Here is a 13,343-nt window from a genome sequence, read left to right as displayed (position 1 = left end):
AGATCCCACATGCCGCGGAGCGGCTGGGCCCGTGAGCCATGGCCGCTGAGCCTGCGCGTCCGGAGCCTGTGCTCCGCAACCGGAGAGGCCACAACAGTGAGAGGCTCGCGTACCGCAAAAAAAAAAAAAAAGCATCATTTGTCCACCAGTGTTTATTGTGTACCTGTTACACAACTGGCACTGAGAAAAACACACACACGTGAATAAGATTTAGTCTTTGCTCTTGATGCTTTTATTATACTAAAAATATTACTAATTATTAAACTACATAAAGATAATTGACATATTTGAGAAAATCAAATACAGTTTTGGTTCAACTTTTCAGCTCTGTTTGTGCTTTTAGGGTGACATCAGTATTTTTTTTTAAATTTTTTTAAATAAGAATTTAAGTTTTAAATCCTGTTAAAATATGTATGAATACACATGCACATTACATATAACATTAGGCAAAATGTGTAGCCTCTGAATTTGAGAAACACAGTATATGTATTTTCAGAAAATGAACCGCTAAAAGATTACTAAGTATAATATGAAGCAGATAAGTACACGCAGCAGATGACAGAGAACACAATAGTGGGATACAAGGGATGTTGAAATATTAGTAAAAGCTCTTTCATCAGAGCTCAGCAAGGGCAAGGTAAGGTTTGGAGAGGGTCTTTGAAGGCTGAATGGGATTTTGGTGAACAGAATAGTGGAGAAGGTAATAACAGAAATAGGAATGTGTAAAACAAAGCACTGCAGATTATTACCCATTATGGAGACAATATGAAATTCAGTAGAATTCTACTTTTTTGCCTCCTTCCTCACAATAAATGATTATTAATTGTTTTGAAGGTAGTGGGGGTTTCAATAATTATTTTTAATAAATAATAATAGTGAGTGACTATTGTGTACTTACTGTGGAATTGATACTATGCAGAATGCCTATACATAAAAAAAATTATGCTTATACCTCCATTATCTAGAAATTAGTATAGTTAATTACATTTTATAGATGGGAAACTGCAGATGGAAACAGGAAGTTACTTGCTTAGAGTGGCACGTTGGTAGGTGGCAAAGCTGGACTTGGTTCCTCTCAGTCCAGCCTCTGAGTCATTACCACCATCCCAGGATGCTTCTTTTTAGTCTCCCTCTGGGCCTATATTCAGTCAAGATTCCCTTTTTAAGAAGACAATATCCTTCCCACAGATACTAAATAACCTTTATAATCATGTTGCCAGTATGCGTTCATCATTGTTTAGTATAGAAGTATTTCTAAATAACAAGAGGCTCTCATCAAAGTAAGACTGTTCCCTAAATTAAATGTTTACAGTTTTAATAGGGGGGACAAAAACACTTCATAGGATAGAAGAGAGATATTTCAGCTTTTCTCTTTAAAAAATAAAATCTCAGTGTACAGATACTATTTTGTTTAGGTTTCCCTTAATGTAATCTTTAAAGAATAGTCTCAGCATCCTTCATGCATTTGTGACCTGTTGATGAAAATGTAGTTCCCAGCTGTTTCCCTCACCGTGTCTTCTTTTGAGATCTTTAATTGCTTTTCTAATCCACTGATACTTAAATTTCTCTCCCCTCATTGGCAGCAGATAGTGGACTAAAATTCTTCAGGTAAAAACCTGTTTTTATTTGTCTCATTCACTTGTGTTGAGGACATTAAGACTTCTAGTCCTGCTTCAGAGACGGCTAGCGGGTGTTTCAGTGACTCTAGTCCTGGGTGGATGACACATCCTCCGGCAGAGAGGCCAGGCCCTGGGCCCTGTGAAGGAAGACACAAGCAAACATACAAACTTAAGTCTTTTGAAGGAACACTGGTTTACTGAGCAAAGAACTGTGTCAAATGAGGTAGCAGTTGAAAACACATAGAGCAGGAGCCTACCTGACCTGAAGTGAGAAAGAGGGTGTAGCCCACAGGGAAATGGAAAATCACAGTCTCAAAAAGAAATCTGACCATGTCTTTTACTTCTTTGAATTTAAACATCATCAATATTTAATAAATCAGAAGAGTATGTGTGCTTCAAGATGATGAGACCCTACCCGGGCTTACAGCCTTGACAGAAAGCATTGCTCTGACTTTGAAGTTTGGGACATGGAAAGCAGACAGTCACCTCTTTCTGAATGCTCAAAGCAGTTTCTTCCTAAAGGTAAATGCATCAGGTACATGGAGACAGAGTTTCTTAAAAGTGAAGTTAGAACAAGAGACAACAAGAGGTTTCTTCTTTTGATTTATCTTTCTAATTTTTATTCCTATTTTTGACCTTTGTCCTTTACTTTTTACTAAGTCTTAGTAAGAACAACTGCTTGGGAGCTAAAATTGAAATTGCACTGGTAAATTCACTGGGACCTTAAGGCTTGACAGACATATTGCTGTTTGGTGACATTAGCTTTGGGCTTACGTCTGTGTTCCCTTTCATGCATTTGTGGAAAGACCCAATTTTTTGAGAATTTCCCTTGAAAAATTATTTTCTGTCCCTCCTACTCTCTTGCCCCATCCCCAAGTAGAAACATGCAACTTCACTAAGCTCTATTCTTGGCCATGACAATTATTTTTGAAATATATTGCCAATCCTAAGTATTGGCAGAGGTTTACTTTAGCATTGGAACTGGCACTGACTCTGGCTGCTCTCAAGTGTAAGTCTGATTATTTTCAGCCATTAAAAAAAAATTATTCTAGATAAGGGCAGATTCTCTTTCAAATCCTACCTGCTGTGCAAGCATAGCAAAAGATTGAACGGATGGGAATGCACTGAAGTGGCCCAAATTCATCCTTTGACCTCTGAGCTCAACTGGAGAAAACTAATGAGACTGAATGAGTTGAGGAATTATTTCTTGAACGATTTTTCACAAATGGTGTATAGCAAATCTGGATGTTTTTTTTTTCGATACATACTTTTGTTGGGCAAATGGGGAAGTGAGGACAGACCAGAGAACTTTTCTGCTTTAAAAAATAAAAAGCATGTTATAGAAACCAACCATATGGGCAACATAGTACAGTGGGAAGCATCTTTAACTCAGAGTTTGAAGATATAAGCTAAAATCTTAGAACACTGTGTGTACCGCTTAGAAGACATGTGTCAGCTTTTTCTCGGTTTCAGTTTCCTCCTTTTACCCTAATTGGGTATAAGCATCTATCAGTGGTGTTGAGCCATTCTGTCCAATCTCTCTCCCTCCACAAAGTAATTTTCCTGAAAAGGGAACTGATTTATTCATTCAGAAAGGAATGAACAGAAGTGAGTGAGGTGCCTGCTTTATACTAATGAATTTTAAATTGAGTCAAGCAGGGATTACATGCACATGTGAAGTTTGTAAAAACAGTCATACAGTGTTTGCCTGAATTCCATAATGAGGAAATTTATAAGGTAGATTTTTAGGAAAGAGGGAGAGAATTTTGGACTCAATGGACAATGTTAGACTTTATGAAAAATAAGATTTATTCTGTGCTTTGCGTTCTTTGTAGAGTTTCCTGAGGTTAGTGAAGAGGCCATTGTGACATGGTGGAAATTGCGCTGACATTGAGGCAAAAACTGATTTGAAAGTAGCTCTGCCACGTACTAGCTGTATGGAAAAATCATTTAAACCTCTGATATTCCACTCCCCCATTTGTTAAATAAGGGGACGACTACTACCTCACAGGCTAATTGAGAGTATTCAACAAGAGGACGCCTAGGAAAGAGACCAGTGAAGTGGCTGGCTCATATCAGGTGCTCACTCAACCCTTGACTCAGTTCAAGAGGAGGCAAGATAGAGGAGAAAAGACATGGCGGTGGTGACAAACGTGCCACGCTCAGAGAAGAGTGCAGAAGCCTGGCTGGCTAAAGGCGAAACGTCAGCCCCTTCAGGCAGGGCACTGTGGTGAGCAGAACGCCACTCTGACCTGCCTAAGCCGCTTCTCACATCTTCATGGAGTGGCCAGTGGAGCCTGGGATTTAGATTTTCTAAAACTTTGAATCCTCAATTTCTTATCTGTTGAATTTACTTGAACGGGTTTTGGTGATGCCTACACAATACCGGATGAATCTTTTAAATCAATTTTTAATTGAGAAAGACAGGAAAAATACAAATGGTAAGTTGATTATGGATTGTTGAATGACTGTATGGTGGAGTTCAGTAAAAGTGCCTGATATATTAAAGATATATATTGGGGCAGTATACATTTATTTTTATTTTGAGATCACATATTAATTAGCTTTTGCTAAGTCATGCTGTGGTAACAAACAGCCCCTAAATCTCTGGATTTACAGCAGTATTTATTTCCCACTCACATGTACCTGCTGCTGGTTGACTTCAGTTCACTTGTGTTCTAATTTCAGGACCCAGGTTGAAGAAACAGTTAGGGGGAAATGGACAAAGAGCTAAGGTCATAGCACATGACTGCTCTTAATGTTGTGCTAATAGAGGTGTTCGGCACATCTGCTTACATTGCATCAGCTGAAGAAAGTCCCATTGCGCAGGACCTATACTCCTGCCCTAGGGAGGCACTTCAAGTTACGTATCAATGGAGAGTGAAGTATGATTCCCCTACAGATGAGGAAATGAACAATCAGGAGCAAAGATACAATAATACAATCTAGAGAGACCATAAATTCCTGAATTAAAGTTTTCTAAGAATTAACGTGATAATTTGCCACCATTCTCTAATGGAAAATATAGCCAAAAGATAACATGTCATTTTCACCTGGCTACGGCCACCTCTCTTTCACAGATGTGCAAAATTGTAAATTACCCTTCTTACCTGCTTGCTTCTTCTATGGGGCACTTCAGAGGCTACTGTCCATTCCTAGACCATCTCTTCATCAGATAACTAAGTGGCAGGTCTGTGCTCATTCACTGAGATTGCACTCTTGAATGTGTGTATTATTGTTCTGAGACTTGAGTGGGCTTCACAGAATCCAGATTTATTGGTAAGATTCTAGATGCTTCTCCTAATATACATTAAAAGGCAGTGCAGCATGCTTTGGAGTGACCTTGTATTTAAAGAATTTCCTCAAATAAGATGCAAACTATGTAATGGATAAATCAGTCAGTGTCCAGGGTCTTTAGAAAGTCTGACTATCATTACTGCTTGAGCAATGAGTGAGCTGGGTTTGCTTTTATTTTCATGTATCCTTTCAAGCAGTTTCCATCTGTGGCTAATGTGATAAAGCCAGTGTCTGAGACATCTTTATTTTTATTGTGGCAATATATCTAAGCCCTCTCTTTATCTTAAGTAATCCGGTCCCTCTGAAAGATGATGCTGGGACTCTGAAAGAAAAACATCTGATAAGATAACGGCTTACAGTGACATCTATATAATTGCCCCCGTCAGAACTCATTTCCAGCTGTCGATGTGGGAGCTTACTTCAGTGCTGTAGCTAGGAAACAAGGAAGGCAAATAACTGCCTCTCTTTGGCTCCAATCTTCTGAACTATTCGTGCTTAAAGGAAAACATTTCATCCAGGAATCCTGTACTTGCAGTCACACATAGATTTGCCCCCCAAAGATCCCAGTTTTCTTTGAAGGATAATTAGAGGGACTTGTCATTGAGACCAATTGTCCCCTTTTAGACTCAACAAGAAAGTTTCTTTATAATCAGTAAAGTTCCCCAATTTTTTTCCTCCAATTTGTGTATGATACAGGTCCTCCAACACTCTACTTTGACTGAATTGTTAATCTCTAAAATCAGTAGGGTTCACACCAACTGACTTTAGAGATTGGCAGCTGACATGTCCCCCACTGCAGCCAGCAAGGATTTTCTGCATTTAGCAGGACTTGTCTAGAAGCTCTTGCCATGAATTCCCATCAGGAGATCTGAGGCAGCCTTTTCGCCTCCCTTTCTCCAGTCTACGCTGTCTCTGTTCTTTCACATCAGGGACCTGAAGACTTTACAGGTATCAGGAGTCTGCCTCAGTGCTTTAACGTTAGCCTAGAAAGACCCATCCATGTATTATATGAGTGATAGCCAATAAGGAGTAAAATTTCAATGTCTTTTTTAGTATCTACCCAGAACTGTTTCTGCTATTCTACCTAGTTCATTCTGATTCTGTTCTGTGTAAAGCTTGACTTTATTCCCAAATTTTGTTCATCTTGCTGTCCCCTGAATATCCTTCATTTCCATGGCTTTTGCAGGAATCTAGGTCCGCTTACCCCTGGCTCTTCCTTCTCCTTTGGTGGGAGAGCTCTCACATCTGTTCTAGAATCTGATATACAAAGCCTAGTATGGTGGCCTGATTGGGTTGACTGAGAGATAGGAACATACTCCCCTTAAAAAGTTGAAGTCCTGGGCTTCTCTGGTGGCACAGTGGTTAAGAATCCGCCTGCCAATGCAGGGGACATGGGTTTGAGCCCTGGTCCGGGAAGATCCCACATGCTGCAGAGCAACTAAGCCCATGTGCCACAACTACTGAGCCTGTGCTCTAGAGCCCATGAGCCACAACTGCTAAGCCTGCGTGCTACAACTACTGAAGCCTGCGCACCTAGAGCCCATACTCCGCAACAAGAGAAGCCACTGGCTCGATGCAACTAGAGAAAGCCCACACGCGGCAACGAAGACCCAATGCAGCCAAAGATAAATAAATAAAATAAATAAATTTATTAAAAAAAAAAAAAGTTGAAGTCCTAAAGAAAAGCCAACCTCATTTGCTTCCACTCAGATGATCTTCATTCTGTCACACTAAGTTCAATCAAGTAGTGAATTACTCAGGGGAAGCCTGCAACTTCTGTAAGTGACTTAGACTAATTTAGCTTTAAGGATTTTTTACTACACTTTTGAAAAATACAATATTGGTGGGGGGGGTCATATAACTTGGCCCGGCAAAGAATGTATCAGGTAACTTTGTTTTGTGCCTGTATGATATGTTTTCCACTGTGACATGAGATCCCAGAGGACCAGGACTCTGTCTTAGTCATCTTTGCATCCACAATCTATAGAATATTGCCTGGACCTCGTGAGTGCTCAATAAATATCTGCAGTATGAGTCATGAATAAATGCAAAAGGAGTACATTATTTTACAGTACTATAATGCTATTAAGAGCTACCATTTATCATTTACTAAGTTAAGAAACTGAAAACGATGCAAGAGGCCTGAAATTCATTATTGCTCATTGCATTGAGTATTCTCAACCACCCTACAAATGAGAACTATTTTATCCTCATTTTGTCATTGATAAAAATTTAGGTTATAAGACTTTTAACTGGCTTCAACTTAGTATAGGGCCTCACATATTGTTGGTATTCAGCTAAGTAAATATTTCTAGAAGGAGGGGAAGGGAGGGAGGGAGGGAGGGAGGAAGGAAGGAAAGCTATAAAATCAGAAATCAGTGACGGCTGTCTTGGTCTCCAGCAACTTCCCTTCCAGTCTTTTTTCCCTCTTTAAGGCCAACTTCATCTGCTTCCCTCTTGCCTTTTTCAAAATTCCCCTCTTAAAGGAATATATTAGTAGTACTGACACACAATGTGAATTTAAGTCATTGAGTTACATCTTTGTGGTGTGTAAGCATTGAAACCGTACCTACGTCTGTGGAATTTAAGGCGTCAGCAAGAAGGTGGATGGATTTTTATGCAGTGAGCACCTTTCTGTATGTCACTGAAGATATCACATTTACAGAGTCACATTCTCTGCTAACGTGTAAACCTAAACTTGGTTGAGACAATACCATCAAAAACAGAGGATCATGGCCCATCAGTTCTGATTTGGTAGTTAGTTGATATTCACTCCTCATATTCTGCTTTTAGTCTGACAAAGCTCAACTACCTGAGAATATACTCTACAGAAAAAACTATAGTCACCTCCTAGAGATAACAACTCTTTGGATGTAAGTTTCCTTCAAATTTTTATATGTGTTTGTAAGATTATACAATAAAATTGAGGTTATGATAAATAAATAAATATTTAATTTTTACTCACTTTAATGACTATTTAATAATGTGAATATGTATTAATGTATTTAACTGGTTCTCAATGGATATTCACTTAAATTATTTTCACAATTTTGCTCATAAGTAATACTAAAATGAACATCCTCATTGATAAATATGTACACATGTGCCTGATTATTTCCTTGACATAAACTCCTAGACATAATTCTCTGGACTCTTTATGTAACACCTGTTATAAATCTAAAATTATTTCAAAATAAGTTAAATAATATTGTGTCAAGTTCCATGTATGTGTGTGTGCACACGTACACATTAGGTGTTTTCTTACACTTTTCTAACCATTTCTTCCAATGAATGTACTTAATGTCCTTCAATAGCACTTCTGAAAGAATCAAATGAGTATTGCTGCATTTAGCTCGTAAGAAATATTCAGAAATACTTGAAGAATGATGAATGAAAGAATATAAAATAAGAGACTTCTGTTTACAATAACATGGTCAAGAATTTATACCACCTTGTGTTTCTTCTCTCTCTACACCACCCTCTACATCTACCTCCATTTGCATGCATGCCTCTTTTTTTTTTTCACATGAATAGCATATATATAAGACCAATAACTTGAGGTTATGTTTTCTCTCTGCTTGCAACCCAACTCCCTGAATAGCTCCACTAATGGAAAATTAGTGACACAAAATTACTGCACTTGAGGTCACACATCGAAGCTCTTTGCCTCCTCTGTTGGGACAAACTCTGGTGTCATTATGTTAGAAATTCTCTGTTCTGCATAGAGTTCCTATCTGAGAATTTCTTATGTTCGTTTTATATTAAAGAGGCTTTTTAATAGAACCTCTGACCTACTCTATAGAAGAAAAATATATATTATCACAACCTTTATGATACCTTTAAAAGCTCTTTGGGACTCCAACATGTGAGTAGCCTGCAAAACATTTAGAATTCTTTCTGACAGTGTCAGATGAAAAAACTAAGCAGTGACTCTAGAAGCCAAAGGACAAAGCCTCATGATTTCAGAATATGTCTCATTGACCCTTGAATTGAAGCTCTGAGAAATATTTCATTCTTTGTCCTTGTTACTCTCTGAATTTGATCTGTCAAACCTGCAGCCATTACGCAACGCAACTATCTTTCCTTCTTTCTTTTGCCTCTGTTATTAAAGGATTATTTACATATTCATTGAAGGAAGTACAATGAAAAGTGACTCCTTACCCTGATAAAGAATAGGATATATACCCATTTCTCTTCCTCTTCTTGCCTTTTTAGATGAGAATCAGGGTTTCAGATGCTCTAAAAGCTAGATATAAGTTGCTGACTTGTATTTAATTCATTCTGTGAAGAAAATGTTCTTGCAGTATCAAAGCAACTTCCTTCATTTCTGATAAGTATCAGGCAGCAGAAGAAATCCATATATGACTCTAACAGTTAGATGAGTTAAGATGCCAATATGCCAAGAAATAAAGAAATAACCTTCACAGAGATATACTGTGATGTATATTTGAAGAGATTTTTCTCCCTAGATGATAACTTTTTGTTAAATATGAGCACCTATTTTCTCCCGCAGGGATGAAGAAAGGAGCAAAATGTTACCCTCCTCTCGGTGAGGTTAATACTCTCAGAATGATACTGTGTAAGAAATCTAACTAAGACACTTGTCTATTTTTCTTACTGGTATGATACCTCCTTCCAATTTTTAAGAGCAGATCACTTGACTAAGAACAAGTCCTGAACTCTAGTCCTAGTTGATCTGTAATTCACTGGATATGACTTGGGAAAAGTTACTTAAATTCTTTCAACCTTGATTTTCAAATGTTGAAGTTAGCATAAACAATTTTTAAGGTTTATTTTGATTTCATTTTGATGCAATAGTATATTCAGTAGATAACCTATTGTTGTCCCTGCCCAGAATTCATCCATTCTTCTTCTGATCACTTTATGCAATTTTCCACTGGAAAACCACCCCTCATTTTACTTTTACCATGTTCTGCTAGGGTTGTTAACTCTACCCCTTGCTTCAGCAGCAGACCTTTGACTATTTGAGCAGCATATTCTATTTACACAGATAGATGGTTGAGTGATAGGTACAAGATACAACCAGAGTAAATGAGAAACAGTATGGTGGTGGCTGGGAATTCTGGGCAGGATTTCCTTGCCTTTTCCATGGGACTTAAGGCTGAGAATTTGTAAAATCAATAGCAATCTTTAGACTATGGTAGGGTGAGGGTAGAGTTTCCAGGGCTACTGCATGAAACCAGAAAATGACTCCAACTAAGTAGGAGACTCAAGAGAGATCAAACAATTCCTGACAGAATCTTTTGAGTTGCTGTATCCAATCATGACTGAAGATAGACTAGCTTGGAAAATCTCAGTTATGTAGGCCAACAAGTGTTTGTTTTTTTTTTTTTTTTTCCTCACTGTGAAGCCAGGGTATCTGTTAGGATGTATTTGGATGCAAGAAAAAAATATTACTACAAAGGGCTTAAATAATACATATACTCTATCAGCTCACATAGCTGAAAAGTACAAAGGAAGGAATCGCTTTAGGTTTGTTTCACTTAGGTATTCAGTGATGTCGTCAAGACCCATTTCCTTTCGATTTCTCTTATCTGATTTCCATAATAACTGCACCGTATAAAGACTGGCTTTCTCACAGTAATAAGGTGGCCAGTTGCCATCTGATTTACATGTGTCCTTGTCTAAGGAAAGAGTGATCCTACTTTGTAGTAAGAAAAACATTTTTTTAATAAAATGTCACCTTTATGTCCCATTGGCCAAGTTTTGTGCAATGCTCATTCTTACACATCCCCTGTGGTGAGAGGAATGCCAATACTGATGGACTTAGAAATAGATCCCCTTAAGCAGTAACTATGGCCTTGGTTTTAAACAAATCTGAGCTTACCCACCCAGATGTTGGAGTAGATGAATCTATCCTCATTCCATGGGGGATACTTAGTCGGGGAGGGGTGACAGAGATGTTGGGGAGACAACCACAGGGTCCTCTACAGCAAGGTGGGTATGAGTGTTCTGTTGCTTGCAGTTTCCAGGACACTTATCTGAAAGTCGTAAGGCAAATCTGGGGGAGAAACTGGAAGCTTGCTCTCTTTTCTTATTCCCTTTCCTGTGACATAAAGTTTCAGGAAACCCAGATAATATATATGAGACAAAGTAGGAGGAGTCTATACAGAAAGACACTTTCTGGAATGTGGAATGGAAGCAAAGTAAGAAAGGAAGAGTTCCTGGAATCCAAAAGCTGAGGTCACTCCTTGGATCGTCTCCCTACTTTGTCCCTTGTACAACCAGGATCCACTGATAGATCCTGGAAGATTGTCAGGGTTTCAAGAGGTAGTCTCAAATCCTAGCAAGATTTTAAAGTAAACGCTTTGTTTTTAATTTTTATTTTATATTGGAGCATAGTTGATTAACAATGTTGTATTAGTTTCAGGTGTACAACAGAGTGATTCAGTTATACATATATATGTATCTATTATTTTTCAAATTTTTTTTCCCATTTAGGTTATTACGGAGTATTGAGTTCCCTGTGCTATACACTAGTTCCTTTTTGGTTATCTAATTTAGATATAGCAGTGTGTACATGGCAATTGCAAACTCCCAATCTATCCCTCCCCCACCCCACCCTTCCCCCTGGTAACCATAAGTTTGTTTTCTATGTCTCTGTTTCTGTTTTGTAAATAATTTTGTCTGTATCATTTTTTTTAGATTTCACATATAAGCAATATTATATGGTATTTGTCTTCCTCTGTCTGACTTACTTCACTTACTATGATAATCTCCAGGTCCATCCATGTTGCTGCAAATAGCATTATTTCATTCTTTTTAATGGCTGACTAATATTCTATTGTATATATGTACCATGTCTTTTTTATCCATTCATCTGTCAGTGGACATTTAGGTTGCTTCCATGCCTTCGCTATTGTAAACAGCACTGCAATGAACATTGGGGTGTGCATGTATCCTTTTGAACCATGTTTTTCTCCAGATATATGCCCAGGAGTGGCATTGCTGGATCATACAGTAGCTGTATTTTTAGTTTTTTAAGGAACCTCCATACTGTTCTCCATAGTGGCTATATGAACTTTCATTCCTCCCAAGAGTGTAGGAGGGCTCCCTTTTCTCCACACTCTCTCCAGCATTTATTGTTTGTAGACCTTTTGATGATGACCATCCTGTCTGCTGTGAGGTGATACCTCATTGTAGTTTTGATTTGCATTTCTCTAATAATTAGCAATGTTGAACCTCTTTTCATGTGCCTCTTAGCCATCAGCAGGTCTTCTTTGGAGAAATGTCTACTTAGATCTTCTGCCCATTTTTTGATTGGGTTGTTTGTTTTTTAATACTGAGCTGCATCAGCTGTTGATATATTTTGGAGATTAATCCTTTGTCGGTCGCATTGTTTGCAAATGTTTTCTCCCATTCTGTGGGTTTTCTTTTCGTTTGTTTATGGTTTCCTTTGCTCTGCAAAAGCTTTTGAGTTTAATTAGGTCCCACTTGTTTATTTTCATTTTTATTTCCCTTACTCTAGGAGATGGATTGAAAAGGATGTTGCTCAATAGAGGTGTTAGCTTTTGCCTTCAGACCCAAATCATCTTCTTTGGCACTGCTCTTGGGGTGTAGGGTGTCCATAAGGAGCCATATTGTCCCAGGTAACCTGAACTCCTGGCCTGAGTAGCTATATCCAGCAAATAAAAATTTAAACTAAGGGACAAAGACACTCTTGTTCTCAGAAACTAAATCTATAAAGTTACATCAGGTAGAGAGGCAGAGGAACTGAGTTCATGGTAGAGCATAAATTACAAACTGCATGGAGGAAACTTATCTACAGAGAAAAGAATAAAGAAGACACACATAGAAAAGTAATGAGAAGGGATCTTGTGGTAAATGGAAGTTGAAAGATGGAAAAAAAAAGGGTCTGTCCAATGACTTTCTTCTTCCTAAGAAATACAGTTGTACTAAGATCCCTAAATTCTCAAAATAACTCCACCCTTATTCTACATGCTTGCTAAAGCTCTTAAGCAAAATTAATGATTTTTTTTCTTTTAATAATGAATAATCTTGGTCTAGATTAGCCTCCTGATGATAAAGACAAAGAATAAATACATAGAACATTGATTCCTCCCGGTGACAGTATTTGGAAAACCTTAAAGGGAAAAATAACACTAACAGAATCATAACAGCCTTATCTGGGAGAAAGACATAAAGTCATATAATTGATCTGAAATGACCAGAAAAAACTAGTATTTACTTTGCCTGTAACATTTCTTTTTTTCTTTCTTTTTTTTTTTTTTTTTTTAATAAACACCAACACACACCAAGGTTCTAAGGACTGAGTGGACTGCTCTTCCAAGGGGAAAGTACATTTTTATTTTTTTTTTTGGAATTTTTGAATTTTATTTTATTCATTTTTTATACAGGAGGTTCTTATTAGTCATCCATTTTATACACATCAGTGTATACATGTCA

Source organism: Physeter macrocephalus, chromosome 2, assembly GCF_002837175.3.
Source record: "Physeter macrocephalus isolate SW-GA chromosome 2, ASM283717v5, whole genome shotgun sequence".
Lineage (NCBI taxonomy): Eukaryota > Metazoa > Chordata > Mammalia > Artiodactyla > Physeteridae > Physeter > Physeter macrocephalus.
The sequence above is the reverse complement of the archived record's forward strand: the minus strand, read 5'-3'. Positions refer to the sequence as shown.